This window comes from Lepidochelys kempii, chromosome 2 (assembly GCF_965140265.1).
Source record: "Lepidochelys kempii isolate rLepKem1 chromosome 2, rLepKem1.hap2, whole genome shotgun sequence".
In the NCBI taxonomy this organism is placed as follows: domain Eukaryota; kingdom Metazoa; phylum Chordata; order Testudines; family Cheloniidae; genus Lepidochelys; species Lepidochelys kempii.
The window spans coordinates 266033772-266051887 of NC_133257.1; the positions used below are offsets into that span (position 1 = coordinate 266033772).

The 18116-nt window shown below is 49.0% G+C and overlaps 1 pseudogene; it reads right to left on the bottom strand.

The window, feature by feature from the left end:
- Window positions 1-891: 891 nt before the first annotated feature.
- LOC140907886 (cathelicidin-2-like) lies at window positions 892-6132 on the bottom strand (annotated as a pseudogene).
- Window positions 6133-18116: the final 11984 nt, after the last annotated feature.

Consider the following 18116-nt stretch of genomic DNA (forward strand, 5'->3'; position numbering starts at 1 on the left):
CCTGCTGGGTCCCCCACCTGTTCCCAGTGCTGCGGTGCCACCATGGCTTCCCCATCTGTCCTTGCTGGCTGCTCATGCCTGGAGCCACTCCAAACAGACCCCCCCACCCCATCTTAGCCACCCCATTTGCCCCGCATGGCCGGCGGGTCCTGCTTTCCTCCGGGGCCTCTCTCCATTGTGGAGCATGGTGGCGTAACTGCTGGTAGTGGCAGGAACACACGTGGGCTAGATCCAGGAGCACCCCATGGCCAGCAGCCCCCTGCAGCACCAGCACAGACAGCCCTCCCCCTGGATCACGGACGCCTGGGTTCTATCTATCTATGATCTGATTACACCTTCAGGCAGTGGGTATACAGGCTGCCAGATGCCTGGGTCCTGTCCACCCAGTCAGGGGTGCAATCCCCAGAGATCTCCAGCCTGGGACTCCTGCATTTGAAATCAGACCCTGGTTGGGCCCCCATAACTTTGTGGGCCCTGGCGTGGCTGGTTGCACCATTGGAGCTGCAGTGATGGAAGCAAGAGGTGCCCAAGGTCCATGTCACTAAGCTGGGTGAGTCCAGGGTACGGGCCTCTTACATTGGCTCTGCCCGCGTGCTGGGTTTAGCGCGGTGACTCAGCTCCCTGCTGGACTTGAAGTCCAGATGTTAAAGCCATTCCATGCATTGGGCTTCTGTCCCTCCCTGGCAATGGGCCGGGGAAGAGGGGCAGCTCAGTGCCTAATGGGGGCTTTCCACTGCCCGCAAGCACAGGTGGGGGATTAATTCCTGTCCCTTCTCCCGGCAGCGTGGAAAGGCGAGGGGTGAGGGGAAACATTCACAATCATATGGGTCTGTGAACAGCCGTTTATTGTACAGAGAAGCCCTAGCAGATGCAATTGGACTAAGGGGGTAGCTAGGCCACGAGGAAAAGTGCGATCCCTGAGGCGGTTCTGACTTGCGCCTTGATTCCTGGTAAGCTTCCAGCGTGGGTCACAGGCAGGTCTGACAAGCTTGCTTTCCCCTCCTCAATCTCTGGATTAATTCTTCGAGTGGAAAAAGGAAATGCCATGACCGATGATTTTTGCGCCTAAGCACACAAGGGGCCACCACCTGGTGACGCGAACGGGCTGTATGGGGGGAAACGAAGTATGTTAGCATCTCCACGGAGACCTACCTGGCTTCTAATGGTGTTCCACTTCATCATCTGCACCTTGCCAAATCTCTGAGGGCTGGTTTGGGGGGCGAGGGGAGAGGCCTATTCTAACATGCTTTGTGCAGCCCCTGCTGGGGAGCTGAGTTTGAGACTGGAGCTAGACCAAGAAGAGCTGGGAATGGCCAGGAAGGGATGGCTGGAATTCTACGTCCCGGGAGAAGCAACTGCCATAGCAGCTGGGGCTCTTGCTGGGCACTTGGGGAAAGGGCTCGCTTTCAGGAGGAAAGCTCTCTTGGCTGCTGGATGACACCACACTAATGGGGTCTGTGCTGGGGAGGAACCGGGATTCCCAGCTGGAGGGTTGATATTCTGGGGAAACGTTATGGGGATACAAATCATGTACTACTTTCTCTCCAGGCCTGAAACAAAGCTCATTGAATTCAGTGGAAAGACTCTCATGGACTTCACTTGATGTCTGGATGAGGCTCTATGGCTTAGACTGAGGGTTGACCCATCCCAGCTAAGGCAGATTCTATTGTGGGGAGACCGGGAAGCCAACATGGGACCTAATGTCTGTAGTGTGAGGTTAAGGGGATCTTCTGCTGAAATCCACACACTCATTTTGTTAGACCTGGCCGTGCAGCGACAAAGAGCCATCTCGGACATCCGCCTTCCCTGGGGTGTCTTGGTCCCAGGTAGGGGGAGGTGTTTGGCAGAGGTGTATTTTCAGGTGAATGTACCCAAAGCAGAAGGAGATGTCCCAGTGGCATTTTCACCCCGGGGAGATGCTGCCCCAGCCCCACTCGTTCAAGGTATAAGTTCTCCCCTCTCTCGCCCCCCAAATCATCTGGTTGGACAGCTCACCTGTGGAGGGGCGACGTCACAGGTGATTGCAAGGACAGGGCATGCTTCCTGGGTGAAGTGTCCTGAGCAGTCTCTGACCAGCTGCAAGGGAGGAAGAGGAGGAGACAAAAGCTTAGAGTCTGTCTAAACGGCAGTTGGGGCGGTATGGCTGCAGCTCACATAGGGATACCCCAGGTCACTTTGATCTAGGTAGATCTAGGGGAATCTGAGGGCTGGTCTCCACTGCAAATTTACAGCGGCGCAGCTACGTCTCTCGGGGTAACATCACATCCCTGAGAGATGTAGTTATGCCCACCTAGCCCTCTGTGCTGGGCCCTCTGTGCAAGAATTCTTCCCTCGCCCTAGCTGGGGCGGTGGATTATCGACAGCGACAGGAGAACCCTGCCCGTCACTGCTGTCCACACTGAAGCACTGCAGCAGCTCAGGGGCAGCCCTTCAGCAGTGCCACTGTAGTGTTGTAAGTGCAGACATCGCTTGAGTGCACCCTGGGATCACACGGGAGCCGCTAGCCAGAGCCACCCTGGCTGCTGCGGTTATTCGAGCTCGCTTTGATCTAGCTCAAGCCAAACCGGCTGGAGTCCGTGCCGCGATGGCACCTCCCGGCTGCAGCGTTGACGTACCTGATTTCCACAGGGGGGCTGAGGTCCGATCTACAGGTTCCTGGATGTCTGCTCTTAGATGCGGGGGGTTTCCATATGGAGAGAGGAGGGTCTTGTTTCTGCTCATCTGTTTGACTGGTTCTTGTGCGAAAATGGAAAGAAATAGAAAGGTGCTTCTCTCGGCTTGTAGCACATGGTGCAGTAACTCAAAACAGATCCGTTTAGCAGAAAAACCACCCTCCTCTTCTCTCCTGATGGAAACCACCCCACCACTCACATCTGGAAGCAGGTGTTCAGGCACGTGTGGATCAGACCTCACCCCTCCTGTCGCGCTAAATCACTGAATCTGTGTCTTGTCACTGTGGGGTGACCAGATGTCCTGATTTTATAGGGACAGTCCTGATAATTTGGGGCTTTTTCTTATATTGGCGCCTATTACCCCCCACCCCCGTCACGATTTTTCACACTTTCTATCTGGTCACCCTGTGTCACTGCCTTGTCCACTAGACCATGCAGCTGCTGTAGTTTGAGGTGAAATCTGGTCAGCAGCTGGCATTACTTACTGACTTCTTTCATATGTTTCTATTTGATCTTCCCTGGCTCTTTCCCTTTGTTCTGATATTCAGTCAGTCTGGGGACTGCTGAAGACATTCGGGGAAGTTAGGAAGTGTGGGTCTGTGTTGTGCTTTTTTTCCCCAGAGGTGCAGAGCACCCGTAGCTCATATTGACTTCGACTGGGGCTTCAAGTGGGCACTCGCCACCTCTGAAAGTCAAATGCTTAGTTAGGGGCCTAACAGTGAATGTCAGGTGCCTAACTTTGGGTGTCTGCATGCCTGAAGCTGAGCACCCCACAAATGGAGACGCCCAAAACGAAAGGCTGGTTTTGAAATTCTGGCTGTGAAATTGTTTGCCAAACCCTTGGGAATCTGCATCCCTCCCTTCACCTGAAACAAACACACATATATCCCAGAGGGCAGAGGTGGCAGAGAACCAGTACATCACTTGGTCCATTTCCCTGCCATTTGTTCTCTCCAGGAACTTTTTAACCCTCTGTCCTGCCCCATTTTCAGAATCTCTAGTTCCGGGGCTTCCATCTTTTGTCTTGGGTCACAGATATTTTTTCCCTGAACTTCAGCATAATTTTTCCCCCTGCTAGGGCTGGTGGGTTGACAGACCTGACTGAAGCTGAGAACAGATCTTTCTGAGTTGTGAGTATCACACTGGCATAGGTGCTGGAATAGGGGTACTGGGGGGGTTGCCGCTCCCCCTGGTTTGAAGTGGTTTTCATTATATGCAGGGGTTACACAGTTTGGTTCAATGGCTGTCAGAACCCTCACTATTCAAATTGTTCCAGCACCCCTGTTCACAGCACCCCTAAATTCATTGCTGGAACAAGCAAAAGAAACCTGCAGCTTCATTTACAGCAGTGAATCTGGCTCAGCAGGTTCTGTGATGATTCATTGGATCATTATAGTTCATAACATCACAATGTAAAGCCAAAGGCAGTGAAAGCCTGTCAGGTGTCCACTGTAACCCTCGGGGACTCAGTAGAGCTTGTTGCCCATCACAGCAGAGGTGCGCTAAACAAGAGAACATGGCAATATCTCCACCCCCAGAGCTGTTCCTTACCCCATTCTCTTTGAAGGCGCATTGCTCCACAGGGGCTTTGTCTGACGCTGAGCATGTGGTCTCCATGATGGTGAAGTTCAGCTGAAGAAAAGGAGTACTTGTGGCACCTTAGAGACTAACCAATTTATTTGAGCATAAGCTTTCGTGAGCTACAGCTCACTTCATCGGATGCATCTGAAGAGTATTCGATATGGTGCCCTGGGCCTAAGAGAAAACCAGTAAAGGAACAAGATAACCGTCTCATGGTGAGTAGCTTCACGCTGGGCTCAACCACTGCCTTTGTTCAGCAGCCGATGGCATGCACCAAATGCAGCCTGAGCCTTTGGGACCCAACCTTGGTGCCCTTAAACGAGCAGTCCCACTGAAACCCTGGGTATGAAGCAAGGTATCATGTGGCGGATGGAGGCAGAGGATAGCCTTGTGTCAATGTTCTGCAGTGAGCTTACTTGTGAGAATTTCCATAGTGGATCAGACCATTGAGCTACTCTGGTCTCCTGTCTCCAACATTGGTCAATACCAGATGCTTCGGAGGAAGGTATCAAAGTCCCCTACTGGACAATTACAGAATAACCTGCCATAGAGGAAAGGTGTCCATAACTTCCAGCAGGTAGTGGTTGGCTTAAACCTGAAACAGGAAAGTTTTGTACCCTTTATACAAATATACCCCAATTTATATAACTCCTGTTGTTCCTAGTCTCTATGTCAGTGTCTAATCCTTATCTCAGATGTGATGTGATAAATGCATATTGAAGCAATCCACTGGTATTCATTAGTGTGGGATGAATGTTGCATTTACTTGAGATGTAGCGCTGAGGATTTGGTAGGACAGAACTGCACCATTCAACCAGCTTTGAATATTTCAGTAATGCTGTATGTACAGTGTCTACCTGAGTGCAGTATGTCAGGCTAATCCTGTTCCACCAGCACCCCCACCACCATGACCAGCCATGGTTAACCCTTCTGAAATGCCTTTTTATTTCAGTGTCTGTTGTTTTGGGGATAGAAAGCAATCCCGGCTTCATTAATTCCTAATGAGCTGGGGTTTATTCCTGGCTGCTGGGTGACCTTGGGCAAGTCATTTCGCCTCTCTGTGCCTCAGTTTCCCCATCTGTAAAATGGGGATGATGCTACTGGCCTCCTTTGAGAGCTACTGATGCAAAGCGCTAGATAAGAGCTGGATATTCTTATTGAGGACAGGTTGATTAGTGGAGTGGGACCGGTTGCCCTTAGGAGGTTGCTGCTGAGTTGTAAATTTGGGGGAGTGTGAAGTCTCAAAGTTGACAGGGTCGTCACTGTTGTTAGCATCTAGCGGCCTCCTCTAAGATGGGGGGCCCATTGAGCTAATTCCTGTGCATGCATATAGTGAGAAACAAGCAGAGATTTCTGCCCCAAGGAGTTTATCATTTAACTACACAAGGCAGCCGAAGGATGGGACAGGCCCAAGGTCACACTGCAGGTCAGTGGCAGAGCCAGGTTGAGAATCCAGGGGCCCCCAGTTCCAATCCTGTGTTTCAGCCACTGGCCCACACCGCTTCTCAACGTTGTTAGAACAGCGAAAGACCAGCGGGTCTGATCCAACCCACACTGGAGTTTATTTCACGGGCTACAGAGCAGGCCCCAAGTGATCCGGGCGAGAGGGGATGAGGGCCCAGGGTCAGGGAGAATCATGTCTCACCGGGTCCCTGCCTGGGTTTCAAACAGCAGCTAGCGAAGGGAACCCTTCAGTACTCACCACTTCAGGCGGAGGGGTGGCTGTAAGGAGGCGGAAGGCGTATTTCACCGTCGGTCCTTGGTTGTAGAAGTCGATGGCCCAGGCGATGGCCTTCTCGTAGGGCTGAGGGGGCTGCACGGGGACTGCAGTGGCCAAGGTAAGCAGCAGCAGCAGCAGGTCCGCTCAGCAGCTCGCCATCCTTGGTCCTCTTTGTTTCAAGGTAAGGTGGGAGTGCAGTGCCTGGGCACTTTATATACATTGCCTCTTCAGCAGCCTTGTGCAAAGGGGGAATGATTGGCTTATTCATTCTGCGCGCAGCTCTTCCTCAAAGCTGTGGCTTTCCCCTTCTCCCACAGGAAAGCATTGTCAGCCAGCGAGCCGGTGCCTGCAAAGAGAGGGGCTTCGAAACCTTGCCGTGTATCTGTCAGTGCAATAAGGGGAGCAAAAAAAATCAACTGAGGGGACAAAACCCACTCCCCCATCCCACAGCTGCAACCAGAAAATGGACAGCCTCTCACAGTTTGAACAGCATCCATTACAAATAACGGGGTAAGACAGAAGAGCAGAGGTGACCGGCTTGTACTTGCTAATAGTCATTATTCTAATCACGGTCACTGACATTTATGAATAGCTGTCTGAGGACCTGTCTACACGACAGTTGCTGAAGTGGTGCCGTTGTAGGACCTTAGTATGGATGCTTCCCACATCGATGGAAGAGGGTTTTTCTGTCTAATTAATTAAACCATATCGGTGAGAGGTGGCAGCTATGTTGATGGAAGGATTCTTCCCTTCACCTAGCCACCTCTACACAGGGGGTGAGGCTGACCGAAGTACACCACTCAGGGCAAGGAATTGTTCGCAGCTCTGCGTGACGTAGCTAGGTTGCTCTAATTTTTAAGTGTAGACCAGGCCCAAGACAAAAAGACTGAATAACTGGTTTGCTGGGGATACCTAACTATCATAGAATCATAGAATATCAGGGTTGGAAGGGACCTCAGGAGGTCATCTAGTGACCAGCAAAGAAATCAGATCCCCAGTAGCCATTTAATTTAAATACCGGAGGCACCATCCTCTGGGGGATCCCACCATCCAGGGGGATCCTGGCTCTGTGGAGGGTTCTCTGTACAGGCCTGGGTCCTCTCTTGGGGAGGGGGTGGAATCCAAGTTGACTGGGAGGAGAGAGCAGGGATAGCTCTAATGGTGCCATCCTGCCAGTGGCCTACCCCAGAGTGGGGCTCCTATAAATTCCCCAGGTTTGGGGGCAGGCCCCACTGGTCTTCCCAGGGGAATCGTCATGGAGATTTCCTCAGAAAATGTCCCCTGACCCATGGCTTTTCACACAGGAGGGGCAACCTGGGCCCAGGTTAAGAGTAAGAGTGCGGTGATCTATCTGAAGATGGTAAGAGGGTATTTTGAATGCCTGGTGTTTCTATCGCAGCAGTTCAACAGCACCAACGGAAAACTTGCAGTGTCTTAGTGAGGCCCTGTTCTGGCAAGTTTTCAAGGGCTTTGGTGTGGTATGTAGCCAGGAAGCCTGGGCTGCCCAGTACTGAGCAGAGAGGAGATGGATTATCCGATTCAGAATTTTACTGGAAGCCTTCTAGCGATTTTCCAGCAGCCTTGGGTTATAGTTACAATCAGTGGATGGGAAATTGCCAGGTTCAGAGTAAGACACAGCATAGAGAAGGTTATGCACTCTTGTCACAGTTTCAGGGTAACTACACCTGTATCCCCCCCCCCCCCCCCGACTCCATAGTCCACTCTAAGAATGCCCAGTCGGGTCTCAGCTATCACCTGTCTCTGGGCAGGGACCCTTGTCCTGCTCCCTTCTGAGCTGGGATTTTAAGTCTGCACAACTCCCTGCCTTATACTGTGGTATTCCCAGCAAGCCAGCCTGCCTACCAGCCAGTCCTGTGCTTTGCTGTCTCCGAGGGCTATGAACAGTGTGTTGCCAGCAGTTACAAGTTCAGTACTGGGCAAGCTACAAACAGTTACAGCTCTTCTAAGCAAGCATCTTTATTTGTGAGGCAAAAGCATTACAGAGAAAACAGATAATAAACAATAAACAGATGTAAACACACACTAACCCTACAAGGAGATGCCTATCAGTTTTATTGGGCCCTAATGGGCCAAAGTCTTTCCAATTCTTCTGCAAAGGTTGGGGCCTCCTTGAACAGAAGGTCCTGGTCGTTTGCTAGATCTTTGGCTGTTGGCCTCTGGAAAACCCAGTCTGAACCAGTATATGGAAGCCCCAGGGGATGTTTACAACCTACGTGATTCACTTTTATCACCCCGCACTGTTTTTGGTTCTTGGAGGAGTTGTTGGTAACCCTCCCCGGGAGTTGCATACAATACCTGGCCTACAGTGATACATAAATTTAAGACACGATGATTCGCAAACCCATTGTGTGGGGTTGCGATATCTATCACGGCTCTCACCTTAGCAATGAAAGGAAATTCCATTCCACTGCTGCACAATGGCACGGCATGTCTGTTTCTTTCCAGTGCTAACTAGTAAGGCAGTATTTTTTACATTCAGAAGAGCAAATAAATTCCTCTTTTGTCCATAGGATTCAGCCAAATTTGAGCTATTTTTGGTGGGGGTGTTAGGATATAGATAGTATCGGATAGGTGAGTGGCAGCCGGTAAGTCCCCCTCCCCAACAGTCCGCGCAGCTGCTTGGAGGGGGTATAGCGAATTCTCGTGATGGTAGTTGCGGGTTCTGGCAAGCCAGGGGAAAGGATTTGGATAAATGGATAAGGAAGAACCAGGGCCCATACCAGGTGCTGGGGTCAACCTGGGATGAGATTAAAAAGAAAATGGAGGAAGTGTTAGGGGACCCAGAGGGATGGGGGGTGGCTGAGGAGCCCACCCTCCTTGGTATATGGGTAGCGGAAGAAGGTCCCTGCACATGGGGACTAGATGCCTTCCAGGGAAAGGAGGCTCTTCAGTCTGCTTGTGAGAGGTTTGAAGTAAGGGCAGCATTATGGGAAGCTGCCAGGAATCTATCAAGTTTGGTGCTGCTTCAGCAAGGGCTGCTGGAGGGTTATAAATTAGTTAGGGGTAGTTAAAGATGATTTGGCACAACAGGGTTTAAAGTCAAAAGCAGAGTTAACAGACGACCTTTAGAGACTGGAGCTGGGACTTGGTCCTGGGGGAGTGGAGAGAAAGAAGGGGAAGAAAAAAAAAAGTTTCAAAGTGCAAAATGGCAGGGGGTTTGCAGGAGCAGGTAACAACTCCCACTCTTCTCCCAGAGCCAGGATGAGAACCTGGGGATAAGGGTTCCCGACTGTTTCAACCCAGGGAACCTACTCTTGGCTCAGAGCTAGCTATGTCCTTTTCTTCTTTTCCTTCTTCTTTTTCTCGGTTTACTTAATTTGCTGCAGGTAGCCTATACTTTAAACTGACCTGACAGGCTTAATTGGTTTCTTTCCATCTCTCCCCCTGCCTTTCCACACTTTTGTTTTTCTGAAGCTTTAATGGAGGGTACTTTGGATACTTATGTGAGCTGTTTTTGGTTATTTTGGACAAAGTATGACGGAGGTCTGCTGTATTCCACTGGAATTTTTGGAGTAAAAGATCCATGGGCATCCATGGAGACAAATGTTTTACTGCCTCTTTGAACAGTGTCACAGTAAAGACAGCACAGGTTAAGGCAGCTGTGTGGCAATAATTGTACTTGGTGGCTAAGTTGTTACAGACAAATTGCACTGCCTTAAAGAACTAAATGTAGGAGTAAGTGATTGAAAGAAGTGAGTTACAAATAGCTTTTGCAGGAATTGATAATACAGGGTTTGCAGGAAAGTAAACATTTGGGAGTTGTGGAAATGGTAAAAGGTAACTGTTGTGAAGATGTTAAAGAGTAACAGTTGTGGTGTTACAAGAAGGAAGTTTTTGTTTAATGATAAAATCCAGTTATATAAATGTAACTGTATGTGCAACTCTGTGCAGTCACATTGGATGGAAGCTTGGTAATTAAATTATCCAAGGGGGTCAGGTAGAGTGGCTACTACCACCACTATGTTTCTGACCCCAGAAGGCTTTACAGTTATTCTGAAGGAAAATGGGCCCTTTTCCCACAGAAATGGTCTATAAGGGACTGCTGCAGGCAGCAGGCGGAGAAATAATCTGATCAAAATTATTTGAGTATTGGGTAATGTAATCAAAATCACTAAAGGATGTAAGGGGTTTCTATTGGAACTTAACTTGGCTACCCCTGGTTGTGTCTAGTTGTACAAGATGGAAGTGTAATCGGGGTACAGTTGTGTAAAAAAGAGTAATCACAGTGCAAGGGATGTTAGGCAAAAACGAATTTTGTGTGTAGTACTAAAATCTGAAGCTGTCTGTCAGCTATTACCTGAGAATAAACTTAATGCTTGGTACAGCAGAGAAACTATTGCAAACATGGTCTGTTGTACAAGAGGGGAAACTGGGGTACACCACCTCATGAATTTCATAAATGACCAGTGAGTGGGGTAGTTCACTAGCCTGACTATAGAACAAAATAAGGACAGCCTGGAGGTAATACTTCTGTTTTTCCTGCAATTAGCAAGGAAATTTGTAAAATAAAGTGGTATTATTATTATTAAGCAATAATCTGTCCCCACCAGGGGGTGGAAATTGTTTCTTTTGTTTTTCAGACACTCTACAAGCAAGCTGGCACCAGCGGAAAAATAACCCACAATACCATGGATCTGTGTTTTGTGTTTGTCTGTGGTGTTTGTCTTGTTGCTAGCATTGTTGTGTTTTAATGAACAGAAAATCTCATGACATGGGTCGGGGATGGCTTCAAAAGGCTGACCCTGGGGGGGAGATGTGTATGGGAATGCAAAATGCTCAACTAGGAGGCCAACACCTGTGTAATAGCTACCGTGGTACCTGGAAATGGAATGGCAACTAAGGTGGTCCCCACAAGCCCTATGGAAATAATGAGAAGGGGAGGAGCTCACTGGGAATTAATGGGGGTGTGTGTAAAATAGTGTAAATCAATAGAAGATGTTTGGATGTGCCACTCTCCTATGACTATGGAGAAGCAGAATCAATGGCCTATGCAAGGGGTGGACAATTGGGTGTACTCTGTATAAGGTGTTTTGCTGGGAATGTACATATTACTGAGGGCACAATTACACCAGCCCATAACCAAACTACACCCATCTATACGCTGCTATCTGGACTTTGGTGCACAAATGGATCTGTGAATCTTATTGCTGTGAATAATCAAATCAGAGCATATGGCCTGATTCCATACCAAGTGGTTAAGCTGGTTTGGACAATATCCCAATATCCCAATATCTTATGACCAATATCCCAGTCTATTCCAGACCACGGTCCCATGTAACAACAGAATAGAGTTCCAGGCCCCCTTCCCATCTCATCTAGCCAGGAGACAAGGGGTATGGCTGCTTCCCACTGAACCCTGACTACTGAGCGGGAGTATTAAATGCTCTAGCATAGGGAACACAGATAAACCTGCGTGTTCCAGGTGTGTCGAATGCATATTGATGAAGAGCCAGTGCAGGATTAACGTGGGACACAGCCACATCCTGCTGCAGCGGGCGGGCCCATGGTGGGGGGAAGTGTCTGTGCGCTGCGGTAGCCCTAGGTTACAAGCCCCAGCTATTGAATCATCCCTATTAGAGGACCTGGGTTTTCCTGGAAGATCTCCCATCCAGGTCCTCTCTAATCTCCTTGCTACGTAGCTTCTGACCCATAACGCATGCAGCTCACAGGGCAACAAAAACTGCTTTGGAGTAATTAATGGCATATTCTGTTAATATCCCCTTGCTTCCTATCAGATTCCCTCCTCCTGACCTAAACACCAATGGGATTTTATTTTGTTTCCTGTTTGTTTGAATGGCCTGGGTACATGGCTCATGTATCTTTTGGAGTTTAAATAACGCAGATTTTGCTGGTGCCTGCTACAGCTGACTTAATTCATATTTTTGGTACCGAGTATTGTCTTAGACACTCAGAGCTTATCTGCTTCAGTGTTGGGAATAGAGCTGGGTGAAATTTTTGTGACACTTTATTTGCCAGCGTCCTAGAACCAGGGCTCTGGCCTCAGCGCAGAAGTCTACACAGCAGTGAAGCAGACCCCTGGCCTGAGTCCTGCGAGCCCAAGTCAGCTGGCATGGGCCAGCTGCAGAGTCTGATTGGTCTGTAGACATACCCTTAATTACCAAGTCTGTGATGTGGTGCAGTGTCATTAACAGCAGCTGGCTTCTATTTCACCTCCCATTACTCCAGCTAATGTTGTTCATGATAGCAGAATGAAATCAATCTTGGGATAATGCACGTGGTATTGGAAAATAGGTAATCTCACAAATGCACTGTATGCTCTTGGTCGTCCCTCTTAAATTAGCAAAAACAACGAGGAGTCCTTGTGGCACCTCAGAGACTGACAAATGTATTTGTTTATTTATCTGTTAGTCTCTGAGGTGCCACAAGGACTCCTCGTTGTTTTTTCTGAGACAGACTAACACGGCTTGTTACTCTGAAAAATGGCCCACCTTGATTATCACTACAAAAGGTTTCCCCCCTCCCTCTGCTCTCCTGCTGGTAATAGCTCACCTCACCTGATCACTCTGGTTACAGTGTGTATGGTAACACCCATTGTTTCATATTCTCTATGTATATAAATCTCCCCACTGTATTTTCCACTGCATGCATCCAGTGAAGTGAGCTGTAGCTCACAAAAGCTTATGCTCAAATACATTGGTTAGTCTCTAAGGTGCCACAAGTACTCCTCTTCTTTTTACTCTGAAAATTGTCTCTTAAATTAGTTTTTCCAGCTTGAGTTCAGTACAGTGTTTGCTTCTGAATTTGTCAAATGTGTTACCCATTGTCTGGTGATAGCCGCTTTCTACTGTCATCTGTAGAGAGTTCTCTTTTATTAATGTCAGTTGAGATAATGAAAGAGGGTGGTACGGTTTTCCCTCCGTTTATTTGGCAGTTGGCTAGAATTCCTCTCTGTTCCTTCTTCTGACATTCTGTAATTATATTGACAACCGATTGCTTTAGAAATAACCTTGCAACACTATTGCAGAGGAGTAGTTGTGTAAAAACACTAGACTTACTGTTGACCACCCTACTGGTAAAGGCCCACGGGCTTTTGTAATCTGGCTCCTTTTAATACTTCTTGGAAAAACCCCTCACTGTTGCTCTTTCCATCTCGGATAGTTCAGTCCTTTTTCCTGGCATGCCCACGACTCCTGTCCGAGGTTGCAAAGTTAAACCCCATTCTGCGCCTGATTCTCCTCTCACTTGTGCTGATGTGAATCAGGAGTTAACTCTGTTGGAGTCTGGGAAGAAAGTGGTGTTTAAGGTCAAGAAGAAAATTCCTTTCTGGCCCGTTTATTCCATAATTGCTTATTCTTGTAACTTTCTCTGAAACACCTGGCACTGCCTTAGACAGGATACCAGAGATGGTTCATTGGTTTGAGCCCATGTGGCAATTCCTATGTTGCTATAAATGAGCAGAGAACCATGGTTTCTGCGTGTCAGCATCCATACACTGCAGTTTGCTTTCTGACATAACATAGTTGCCTCCTTTTTAAATTTTGACCTATTTTGTTGTATGAAGGGCTTTTGGCCAGTAGTGTGCACTGATGCAAAGTGAAGCACGGGCTAAATCTTGCCCCTTCCCTCTTCGAACTAGCGCAAGGAATGCAGAGGGCTTAGGGGATGTTGTGTCCTGGAGGACATCTTGCCATCCCTCTGTGCACAACATGATATAGGGAATCCTGCCTACCTATGCAAGAAAGCACGGGCCTCTGTGCCCCGAGGGGTACGTCTACTCTGCACACGCTTTATGGCGGCATGTAGAATGCATACACTGCGTGCCACCCTGGCATGGCTATAAACAGCGGTGTAGACGGTGAGGCACTTCTTAGGCGAGTAGAGTAACGACCAGCCAAAACCTTAGGGTCTGTACCCTACATCAGAGGGTCTCAACCTTCTTCTTTCAGAGGCCTCCGCAACATGCTATAAAAACTCCACCGCCCACCTGTGCCACAGTAGCTGGCTTTCTGCATATAAAAGCCAGGGCTGGCGTTAGGGGGCAGCAAGCAGGGCAATGGCCTGGGGCCCCATGCCACAGGGGCCCCCACGAAGCTACATTGCTCAGGCTTCGGCTTCAGCCCCGGGTGGTGAGGCTCAGGGGCCTGGGCTTCAGCCCCATGCGATGGGGCTTCGGCTTTCTGCCCTGGGCCCCAGCGAGTCTAATGCTGGCCCTGCTTGGAGCCCCCCTGAAACCTGCACGAGGCCCCTAGGGGCCCCCGGACCCCTGGTTGAGAACCACTGCCCTGCATGGCTATCCACACGCCCACGCGGTTCCTCCCATGTCTACACTGCTATTTTTAGTAGTGTAGGGTCCTTGCTGCAGGAAAAGGCTCCGGTAGGGGGGAAAGGCTCTGGCAGCTCACCCTTGCCAGAGCCTTTCAGAGATTCTAGGGCCAGAAGGGACCATTGTGATCATCTTGTCTGACCTCCTGTATAGCACAGGCCACAGAACTTCACCCAAACAATTCCTAGAGCAGAGCTTTTAGCAATACATCCAGTCTTGGTCTGGTGAAAGAGAATAAGGAATTGTTATTTACCCCTGCACGTAACACAGTAACCAGGGGGCACTCAATGAAATTAATAGGCAGCAGGTTTAAAATGAACACAAAGAAGTACTTCTTCACACAGCGCACAGTTAACCTGTGGAACTCATTGCCAAGAGATGTTGTGAAAGCAAAAGTATAACTGGGTTACAAAAAGAACTAGATAAGTTCATGGAGGACAGGTCCACCAATGGCTAGTAGTCATGATAGTCAGGGGCACAGCTCCATGTTCCACATGTCCCTAAGCCTCCAACTGCCAGAAGCTGGGACTGGACAACAGGGGATGAATCACTTGAAATGTTCTGTTCATGCCCTCTGAAGCACCTGGCATTGGCCACTGTCGGAAGACAGGATACTGGGCTAGATGGACACAGTATGGCTGTTCTTATGTTCTTACATTGATTTAAAAATGGTCTGGGATGCAGAATCCACCACAACCCTTGGTAAATTGTTCCAATGGTTAATTAATCTCACTCTGAAAAATTCTTGCCTTATTTCCAGTCTGAATTTGTCTAGCTTCATCTTCCAGTCTTCGGATAATGTTACACCTCTCTCTGCTAGACTGAAGAGACAGTTATTAAATATTCATTCCCCATGTAGGTACTTATAGCCTGGAATCAAGTCACTCCTAAACTTTCTTTTTGTTAAGCTAAATAAATGGAGCTCCTTGAGTCTGTCACTATAAGGCAGGCTTTCTATTCCTTTAATCATTCGTGAGGCAATTCTCTGAACCCTCCCTAATTTATCAACATCCTTCTTGAATTGTGCACCCCAGAATTTGACACGGGATTCCAGCCGTGGTCACACCAGTGCCAAATACAGAGGCAAAATAATCTCTCTACTCCCCGAGATTCCCCTGTTTCTGCATCCCAGGATCGCATTAGCTCTTTGGGACACAGCGTCTGTGACAAAGTCAGACCCGACAGTTCTGGAAGGGTGCTTGAAGGCTTGTACATCGGCCTTAGAATGGTTAAAACCCTCTTTCCTATAAGCCCTCAAGTTAATTATGGATTCCTGGGACTACCTGTGACCTTTAAAAACCTCTTCCAGTAAGAGAAAAATGGAAGGAGGAATGTGAAGCAAGCAGCAGAAGGGTGGTGTGCAGTGAAGGGGAAAGGCTTTCTCCTAGGTAAGGAGCTGTTTTTCCCCGACAAGAGGAAATCTTGTGTTTATTTTTGTTTGGCGGAGGGGGGGCCTTGGTTCCCAGCATAGCTGGGCCTGGAGTGGATTAGAAAGATTGGCTGGCAATTGGTAGCAGTGCCCAGAAACTGGCTGCTTCTCTGACCACACAGAATACCTGCTGCTGCCCCAAGCACCCGTGGTTTCCTGGTTCCTGGAAGGGAAAGCAGCTTTATTCATTCCCTGTATAAACCCAGCGTTTATACCTGACTGAAGGGGGGGACGCTGGGCAGGAGCCTTGTCCTTCTGGCCAGTGCAATGTGTGGTCTTCACAGCAAAGAGAAACTGAAGGAAAGAAGAAAATTAGGGATGGAGGGGGAGTAGAAAGGGAGGGTGGTTTTGTGGCTAAGGCAGTGGATCAGGAGACCTGGGTGCAGTTCCCATCTCGGCTACAGACTCCTTGTGTGACCTCGAGAAAGTCACTTAGTTGCTCCGTGCCTCAGTTTTCCCTCTGTAAAATGAAAATAACACTTCATTTCTTACCCTCCCCCCCCCCACGTTGTCTGCCTGGACTGTTCATTCTTTAGGGCACGGACTATGTTGTACTAGCAGACTTGAGCCCAATCTTGGCTGGGGCCTCCAAGAGCTGCTGTGACAAACCATACCATTCCTGGCACATCCGCGCTCTGCACGGAGGCGGTGGAAGGTGGAAGAATCTAACCAAAAGGGAGGGGGCAGGGAGAGATGAAAACAAGGAGGAAAGAGATGGGCAAAAATATAAAGTGTGAGGGAGAATCATAGAATCATAGAATATCAGGGTTGGAAGGGACCTCAAGAGGTCATTTAGTCCAACCCTCTGCTCAAAGCAGGACCAATCCCCAACTAAATTATCCCAGCCAGGGCTTTGTCAAGCCTGACCTTAAAAACTTCTAGGGAAGGAGATTCCACCACCTCCCTAGGTAACACATTCCAGTGTTTCACCACCCTCATAGTAAAAAAGTTTTTCCTAATATCCAACCTAAATCTCCCCCACTGCAACTTGAGACCATTACTCCTTTTTCTGTCATCTGCTACCACTGAGAATCGTCTAGATCCATCCTCTTTGGAACCCCCTTTCAGGCAGTTGAAAACAGCTATCAAATCCCCCCTCATTCTTCTCTTCTGTAGACTAAACAATCCCAGTTCCCTCAGCCTCTCCTCATAAGTCATGTGTTCCAGTCCCCTAATCATTTTTGTTGCCCTCCGTTGGACTCTATCCAATTTTTCCACATCCTTCTTGTAGTGTGGGGCCCAAAACTGGACACAGTACTCCAGATGAGGCCTCACCAATGTCGAATAGAGGAGAATGATCATGTCCCTCGATCTGCTGGCAATGCCCCTAATTATACATCCCAAAATGCCATTGGCCTTCTTGGCAACAAGGGCACACTGTTGACTTATATCCAGCTTCTTGTCCACTGTAACCCCTAGGTCCTTTTCTGCCGAACTGCTGCCTAGCCATTCGGTCCCTAGTCTGAAGCGGTGCATGGGATTCTTCCATCCTAAGTGCAGGACTCTGCACTTGTCCTTGTGAGTGTGTCTTGGGGTAGCGGGAAATTTCACCTCCTACCAGACACAAATAAACCTATCCCCGCTTTGTGGTCACTGTTGAGTGTTCCCACGGGAATAGCTCCATCGACGGCGGTTCGGGCTGATGGTCTGTCGTGGAGGCGAAGAAAGTCCTGGATAGCGTCACTTTCCTGTTTGTCCATTAATTAATTTTTTTTTTTGGCATCCGTGACTCACTCCGCAGCAGCAGCTCCTGCAGCTCCTTTCCTGCGGGGCTGGGTCCAGCAGCCCTCTCCAGGTGTGGTGACCAGGTTTGGCTCAGCTGCCCCTCCGTCCTGACCACGCAGGAGGGAGGCCAGCCAAACCTGCCAGCGCTGCAATCCAGTACACCAGGTTACAAGGCCTGGAGTGAGCTGCTGCCCAGGGGGAGTGAGGGATGGGCTCGCTTCAATGGCGTTGCTCCTCGTTTACACCTCGGCAAGTGTGAGGGGAATGAGGCCCTAGGTGTGTGTAATGAAAATGCCGCCACCGAACGGGTAACCGAACGTTGTAACAGCTCAGTATTCAAATACCCCGTGTGCCTTCCCACCTGCAGTATTTCTCCTAGAGCCTCAGCCTGAGGGTCCCAAACCACAGCGGGCGGCTCTTCAAGGTGGTGCCTGTGGCCCTTGGCAGCACATAATAGTAAAAAGCAGTGTGATTTCATTATTAACCAACCAGGAGGCTTTTCCTATGTTGTTAACCAACTGTAGTTGATCTAATAATAATCCTTGGTCAGTCCTTTTGCTGTGAGACTAATATATAAACTAAGTGTTTCCCCGTCATCCTCTTTAAATAGGAATATAGCGCGCTATAATGGAGTCACAAACCTGTGGCTCTTTTGGGTAATGTTGCTCGGTAATTTGGCTCCTG